The 8,892-nt window shown below is 40.8% G+C and overlaps 1 pseudogene; it reads left to right on the forward strand.

The window, feature by feature from the left end:
* Positions 1 to 463: 463 nt before the first annotated feature.
* LOC148040758 (gibberellin receptor GID1C pseudogene) lies at positions 464 to 2,560 on the forward strand (annotated as a pseudogene).
* Positions 2,561 to 8,892: the final 6,332 nt, after the last annotated feature.

Here is an 8,892-nt window from a genome sequence, read left to right on the forward strand (position 1 = left end):
CTAGCGGAGAAGGGACGCACATGCTAGCGCTGCGGTGGAAGAAGCCGACCGTCACAACAGCAGCCGCTTCGACATTCTGATGCCATGGATGCCGGATTCGTCCAGCCTCACCAAGACAGGTGCTTGGGCCCATCTTCTCTGGCTCTTGCTTTTCAAGCTCCAGGTCCAGCTTTTCTGGCTTCTGCTGTTCCACAATCTCAGAAGCAAGCGAAGAAGACACGGGTGGAAGATCTTGTTCAGGCTTTTCAGCCTCTTGCTCAGAATTACGAACGTCATTTTCATGAGGTGCAAGCGCTTCATCACCATCTGCTTCATGTGAATCTGGCTCCGCTACAGTATCACGCGAGACAGCGGCATGCTTCGCTGCAGGCTCCAAGTCTTTGGCTTCCTCAATAGGACCGATGGAGTCATCTAACTTGTGCTCCGTGGGGGGTACTGCGTCCCCCGCATCCTGCGTGGGAAAAAGTGATGGAGAAGCAGAGGAAGGAACGGGTGGAGCTTCGTAGGAACGGTTGGAGCTTCATCTGCCCTGTTTGGAGGATGGATGCCAGATTCGTCCAGCCTCACCAAGACGGGTGCTCCATCCAGCCTTTGTTCTTGATACGTGGGGTTTCATGCAACTCTTCCATGGCTACCGCAGCTGCTGCAGACTATGCACTCGCTTCTACACAGTCAAACGCAATTGTCCCCTTAACAACATATGTCCTAATTTTCAATTTCAAGGTGTTGTACAGTCTGCTTCGCAGGCCAGATGGAACTCTTGACCGTCACCTTGCCGAGTTCCTAGACAGAAAAGTAGCTGGAAACGCAATACTTGTCGAAGGCTTGCTAGTGTTGATGTGATCATAGAAAGAGCAACTCACCTGTGGAGTCGCCTGTTTTGGATGGTAGATCTCCTTGTGAATGGCAGTACTAATGATCTGAATGTAGACACAGGTGTAAGATCATTACAGGATGAAGGACGTATGCCATTATTGAGGCCTCTGATCATCTTTTTCCATGGGGGAAGCTTTGCCCACTCCTCTGCTAATAGTGCCATATATGATGCGATGTGCAGGAGGTTAGCAAAGACCTGTAATGCTGTTGATGTTGTGCTTTCCCTCAATTTCAAACAAGCACCCGGGCACAGGTATCCAGCAGCATATGAAGATGGATTGACATGTGTGAGATGGGCAAGGAGTGACATGGGGAGACAATGTCTTCTTTATCTGGGTTGCTGCTCAAACAAGTGCATTCTTGCAGGAGACAGTTCAGGGGGGAACATAGCCCACAATGTTGGAGTTAGGGCTTCAGAAGAGGGCATACATCTTACAGGAATGATTCTCTTAATGTCTATGTCTGGAGGACAACAGAGGACTCCTGCAGAGAAATTATTGGATGGTAGGTACTTCGTTACAATAAGGGATAGCGATTGGTATTGGCAAGCTTTTGTACTTCGTTACAATAAGGGATAGAGATTGGTATTGGCAAGCTTTTCTTCCTGTCGGGGAAAACAAAGAGCACCTTGCTTGTAATCTTTCTCTCCCCTGGCACCACAGTTGGCTGAACTAAATCTTCCTTCTTGCTTGGTGGTCGTTGGGGGCCTAGACATTCTTCAAGATTGGCAACTCCATTATGTAACAACCTTCAGTTCCCTCGCCCTTTGCGAAAATCCATCCTCCAGGACTTGTCTTGTTGGAATGTTCTTGCTTTTGGGGGTCATTAGAATAAGCATGACAAAGGACAACAATGCGCAAGACTCAAGTGCATAAGCACTCAAAGTATTGGGAAAACTGGTCACCAAAGTAGCCTATGAGGTTCTTCCATTTTATTTCATCTTTGAGGAAAGCTTCCATGTTATCGTCAACAACATACACAGTTGGAAGCACTTGCTAGATTGCCTGTATGGCATTGCCACTCAAGGCTTATATTCTTTCCAGCTGATGAGGGTCTATATTCCAGCTGATGACACATTATTTCGTTTATATTCTTTCCAGCTGATGAGCATCTATATTCCAGCTGATGACAAATTGTTTTATTTATATTCTGTTCATGGGGCCCCACATGTGTTATGTTGTCTATAGAGCGGCGTCGCGAACCGTCTCTGTAGACCTTGTGTTGTTCTAATGTCACTGTAACGTTTTTCTTTAAGTTTTGATGTGACAGATATACTGCTTACATCCCAAGTTCAGTTGCAGGAATTTCGGAGTGATAAAGCTCTTTTAATGCCTCTGAATAGGCTGTTGTAATTCAGGAGTGATGTAGCTCCTTCTCCGTTGATGTTGTAATTCACGAGTGATGTAGCTCCTTTGATGCCTATGAATAGGCTCTTGTAAGTTCAACTTTGTAATTTTATATTTTGAATATTAATATAATGGTAGGCCTATATAGAGCTGTGGGTTTTTCCCTTGAGCCCCCAAGGGTTTTTTCATCCATAGTAAGGGACCTTTATTTGAGCGGGGGTGTTAGCTATATATAGTCTATCTATATATAGCGCCCCTATTAGCTATATATAGTCTGTCTATATATAGCGCCCCAGGTCCCCTCTATATATTCCTATCATGTGTGATCAGTTGACACACTTCTGGGGCTCCACTTTCGGTGTCTCTTGTCTCTCTTTTCCTCTCTCTTCCTCCGTTCCTCGTCTCCCTCGTGCATTGTTCAACAAAAATTGCTTCTATCTTTTTAGGGTCAACTTTAATACCTTCTGATGAAACAATATATCCTAGATATTTAATTTTTGTCTGAAAGAATTCACTCTTTTCCAGATTGCATACAATTGATTCTCTTTTAACAACTTGAAAACTAAAGATAGATGTTCATAATGCTCATTCTCATTTTTATTGAATACCAATATATCATCAAAGAATACTATAACACAATGTTGATATTTCAAGAATATGTGATTCATCATGTGACTAAATGTAGCTGGTGCATTAGTTAGATCGAAAGGCATCACTAGAAATTCATAGTGTCCAAATTGTGTTCTAAATGCAGTTTTGAATATATCAGATTTATCCAATCTTACTTGATGATAACCAGATTTAAGATCTATCTTACTGAATATGGCAGATCCTTGTAGCTTATCCATAAGATCATCTACCCTAGAAATCGGATATCTATTCTTAACAGTATTTTTATTCAAGGCACGATAATCAATGCACATGCGATAAGTATTATTCTTCTTCTTTACTAATAATATAGGTGCACCAAATGGAGAACTACTAGGTCTAATTAATCCTCTGTTAAGCAATTCTTCTATTTGATTTTGAATTTCTTTCTGTTCAATTTGGTTATGTCTATATGATGCTTTACATGGTGGTTGTGTACCAGGAATTAAATCTATTTTGTGATCTTCAGGACGTGAAGGTGGTAGTCCAGGTGGTAAATCATTAGTAAAACAATCTTGAAATTGGGCAAGAAATTGTGTATACCTAGGATGCATTTGTTTTTCTTTAGCTTGAAGTTCATTCACCCATATTAAATAAGATTTGCTACTTTTACGTAATGCACGTTTAGCCTGAGTATGAGTAAGTAGTGGAAAATTATTAGAAGCGTGCATACCATGCAATGTGATTTGTTTTCTTTGAAAATAAATTTTAATTGAATGCGTAGAATAATCTATGTCAGGATTATACTGATGACACCAAGGCATTCCTACGATAATGTAACTAGACTGCAAAGGTACAACTAGGAAATTTCTTCGTTCAGTATATTCACCAATTTTAATTTTTAAATATTATATCTCGTGCCTAGGAATGCACCTTTAATGCGATAATGTGTAGAAACAATTTGTAAATTCAATTCTTTAACTAACTTTGCAGAAATAAAATCATGTTTGCTACCATCAACATGTAAAATATTCTTTTCTTTACCATGCACAAAACATTTCATTGTTAACAAAGAATGGGGAGTTGGCATACCTGGCAAAGTATCCGAAATAGTACCAATGTCGTCATCATCTTCCGTAAAGTCAGGCATTTCCTCACGTTCTTCTTCTTCCATTGCTCCAAGATAATTGATATGGAAAGGTGGCTTTTTGGATTGACAATTGGCTGCTAGATGTCCAGGTTGATGGCGTTTATAACAAACTATAGGTTTGGCTTTAGATACATTGTTGGTAATGGCAGGAAGTTTAGGAATGTTAGGATTTGGCTGTGAGGATGGCTTAGGGTTTGGATTGGTATTTGATGGCAAAGCAGGTGGTCGTGTCCAAGACTTACGGAATGAAAATGGAAGAAAACGACTTTGATTGAACCTTCAAAAATTTGAATTGAATTGTTTGGAACCATAGTTACCATTATCTTGAAATTATTGTGGTCGCTTATCTCTTTTGCGAATCTTGTCTTCAGTGTCATGAGCTAAGGAAATTGCATCTTCAAGGGTTGTAGGCTTGAACATATTGACTTCAGCATAATAATGTCCAAGTAGGCCAAACATAAACTTGCGTTTGTGGGTTGCTTTAGGTACATCTTCGAGCATGCGTAGTTGTAGTAGGGCATTCCAAAAATGTTCAGTGTATTAGGAAATAGATTCATGATCTCTTTGTTGTAAAAGATCCCATTGCTTTATGGCTTTTTCATGGAACTGAGGAGGAAGAAAATTTTGCAAAAACTTCTTTTGGAAACTCTCCCAGGTAGTGGGACAATCAATACTCTTGTGGACCACAGTCCACCATAAAGATGCTCGATCGACTAAATGGTTAGTGACACATTTAATTTTGTCTTTCTTAGCATATGTTTCTTCATGGAGGTAATCATCAAACTGACTGATAAATGCAAGTATAGTCTTTCCATCTCGAGATCCATTAAAAGTATGAAATTTGAAGTTTCTTTTACTTATCTTTGTTTCTTTGCGGATGGATTGGGCTTCAAGCATCGCATCAATGGTATGTCGTATAAGATCTTCAGGTTGCGGTCCATCTTTGTCGGTGGTAGTTCGTTGCAAATTAGCCAATTGAACTTGCAAAGCTTGTCGGGCTCTTCGTTCTTCATCAAGCTGCATCATAATCAAATCCATCTTTTGTTCCATCGTTGGTTCGGGTAAATCACCTTCAGCGATAAGATCGTCCATATGTTGTTCCGTCATCCTGTAAAATCCAAAAGACCTCACACTCTCGAAATCTGATTAGTGGGATGAGCGTAGCTCAAAGGCGGGTATACAAGGCTTATATATATATTTTTAGCTTTACGATCTTTCTCTTTTGTGATTGCGGTATTTGTTGTCTTCGTAGAAGTTGCGTATAATCTTTGTATGACCTTCTGCGTTTGCTAAAACTGGTTCAACAAGTCTGCAGGTGTGAACAAAGTCTACCAGAGAGTAATAAATGAATTCTGTGCTTCTGCGTGTGAAAAGCCTTTATGGGAGTGGTTGAAGTAAGTCTTTTATGACTTCTGTGACTTGCAAAATTTAGTAGACTTGGAAGACTTGGAGTAGCTTAGTAGCGTAGGAACTTTAATAACAAAGCTGATTTTCGTGTAACTGAGGACATCCTCAACGGAATCGGCGCCACCCAGAACATCCTCTTGCCGCCGATCGTCGAATTTGTTGAATGAAGCTTATATAAGCTTCTTATAAAGCTTACTAAGCTTTAAGTTTAAGCTTTTAAAGCTCTTGAGCTATGGAAGCTTACTGTTAGTCTGGTTGAAAAACGACTTGAAGAAGGAGATGTCTATGTGGTCCTCCGCCTCCACATGCTGGTCCTTCGCGATCAGAGGATGTAGATAGGGGTTCTTCACTGCCAAGAACACACTCATATTGACCGTCGCGACAAAACTAACTGTAGAGCTCGATCATTCTAGGAGCTCCGCCTTCGTGCAAGATGGTAAGCGATTGGAAGCTCTCGATCTTAGCTTCACTCTGATACCACTAGTGCACAGATCGGATGTCGTAAGCGCGTGTAGTAAGCGTCAAAAGGTCCCCAAGAACAAAAGAGCTCTACTTTTTGCACACAAATCAATGTAGAAAGCTTGCACGACATGAACAAGAGACTGATTGGGTGTAATCTCCCCCTATGCCTTGTGTGAGCGCTCCACAAAGCATGTATTTCATATATTAATCATCTTCAAGCTCAAATAATAGCCCAAATTACAAAATAGCAAGCTTTAGCTTTTGAGTTTGCTTTTTTGCCAAATAGAATTAAAGCTGATGGGCGCCCAAGAAGTCAAGCATACCCACATACAATGTCCAAATACAAATATCTAAATCGTGCGCCCATGCGCATACAAAAATAATAAATAAATATCAAGCGCCTTGATAAATAAGCACGACAAAATATAAGCGCCATGCCTAAGGTTTGCACCCATCAAAATATTGACGATAAATTTGAATACACGCTATCCTCCAATGCTTTCCAGTGCCACTGTTGCTATCTGTACACATCAACTGAAGCATTCACAATCGTTAGTAAAATAATACAATTAAACCGACAAAAGTGAATACCTAGCAGTCTTCAGCTACATAAATAAATTGGTTAGAAATCAATCCTAACCTTAATTTATCAAGAGTGCGCACTCTAAACTCATAAACGTTTATTAATTAAATATGTATTTTGCGGAATCACTCGCTATGGAATCACCCATGTACACATAAAATTAACAAAACGCTGTCGTATTGCTGCGCATCCGAGGTGTGAAATCCACCCAAAAGTTGTGTGTGTGGGATTTGATACTTTGTACATACTTAGTCATTATGTTTGCATCTTTATTCTTCGTGGCAATATAGTAAAGAGGGGCTAGAAAAGGATACTGTTGTTGGCAGTGCATTGGTTAGTATGTATGCCATGTGTGGTTTATTTGCGGAACCACAAAAAGTGTTTGACAAGCATCGACTTTGTAGCGTAATCTCGTGGAATGCTGCATTATCTTGGCTTGAAGGTGACAAGGGGTTTTGTTTGCTTATATTGTGATGATGAAGGAAAAGAATTCCAAAGTTTGGAGGCAGTTTGAAATCATATGATATGAAAGAGCCATTGTAAGCTATGATATGAAGATGAGGGCTTGTATGCTTTTCTAAGGGCCGCTTTTCTAGAGCCAATGATGGAAGGAGCTTTTTCAAATGGGCTTTTTGGGAGGATAGCAGAGGGAGAGTGGAGGGCACAATGGACAGAAAGGAACGATGAATGAAGGAGGAAGGAATGAAGAGTACCTACACCTTGTAGCAAGGAAACTGATGTGACATACAAGCATTTGGCACGAGAGATGTCGACTGCAATCAGAAGACGAGATGTCGGAAGGAAGATAGTGCAAACTCGAAAATTGTGGTGAAGGATAACAAAGACAAACTTGTGAAAGAACCTACTAATCTCGAGGAAACAATAGAACGCTGCGATATATTGCTGATTTGATTGCTCTTCTTATTGAGCTGGCTAGCTGTGCAAGGCCAGATGTTGGGCTTCCTCTGGAAAATACTGACATTGAATAGGGAGAGCCGAAGTGGACGAGGGTGCTGAAGAAGTCAGGAGGGTAGCTTCAGCAGGTCTTGAACAATGTGCTGGAGATCAGCGAGATGAAGGAGAAGGGAGACGAAGTCCCTGGGCTTTTGGGAAAAAGCTTTATGAGGTATTGTTCGATGAATATTGCAATGTCTTCTCCACCCTACGGCAGCCAGTATTCTAGAAACTGAGTAGTACATCAGTGGATGAGCCAGGTTACTCCGGCTCGGAAGGGACCTGAAGTTCTAGACATTCCAAAGCAATCAGCTACAAAATATTTGATTGCACCCCTGGAAGCTTCAGAGCTAAGAGGTCTTAACATAAAAAATCAGGGAAAGAGTATCGGCGGAAAAACTCCAGAAGTATGACTGATGTAGATTTTGAAGAACTCGAGGGGTTTATGGACCTGGATTTCAACTTTAGCCAAGATGATCTCACTCCACAAATTGTCAGCATGTTGCCTGCATTGAGACGTCAGCGTGGAGAGGAGTATCTTCTAGTGGAAAGCTCAGATTTCACACTTTCAAGAACTAGAGCAGTTCGAACTGAGGCATGATTATTATAAAAGCCTAGACGTCCCCTACATAGCTGGCGATTCTCAGCCCCAGTTGATGGCTCTATAGACATGAAAGAAGAGATAAGATTTTGGGCTCGAGCTGTGGCATGTACTGTACGCCAAGAATGTTAGCACAAGTCAAGACGACCAAGTTGAGTTAAAGATCACATTAATCGGAGCACGATGGTTCATTGTTCACCTCTGTTTTGGGGAAGAGAAAGCAACAGGTGGTGATTACTCGGTGTTATCATGTATGAAATGCTGATTGGCTGTCTACCCTTCTATTCAGATGAATCAATGACAACCTGCAGAAAGATAGTGAATTGGAGGAGCCATCATGATGTATTGAGAATCGTCAGTAAAGGCTATCAGTTACTCTGCTATTAGATTCAGAAAAGTGGCAAGGGGAAAAAGGCAGTTGGCTACTGTTTGAAGGCTCTAAGCCCCTACTGTAATTGCAGTATACTATCCAGAAGGCCACATGTTAAGAAGTTATGTCACATGCTTGCAAGTAGTTTATGGAAACAGGACTTTACCATGGCTCCTTGATGCATCTTTTTAAACTAGATGTGAACATTCCATTAGTTCCCTTCACCATCTTCAACCAGTTTTGCAGCATGGCCAGCTATAATAATTATAATCAGAAGCTTGATTATGTTTACAAAGTCGTAATTTTCAAGAGTCAAATTGTCATGATTTGAAGAGCTATTCTCAGTTTTCATACTGCTCATGAGAGGGTGGCACAGATTTGTCAACTGTTGCAATCACATATAGATGATGCAAAGCAGGCAGAAACTGTTGTCAATTGTGTGCATTTGAAATCTTGCTTCTCATAAGCTTGGACTCTAATAAGAGCTTGTATACATGGCATGAGTCAATTGCATAGAACATATGTGGTTTGTTATGATGTTTCTCTATGATCAGA

Source organism: Lygodium microphyllum, chromosome 2 (assembly GCF_053477565.2).
Source record: "Lygodium microphyllum isolate KBCC chromosome 2, Lygodium_microphyllum_v1.1.10, whole genome shotgun sequence".
Lineage (NCBI taxonomy): Eukaryota > Viridiplantae > Streptophyta > Polypodiopsida > Schizaeales > Lygodiaceae > Lygodium > Lygodium microphyllum.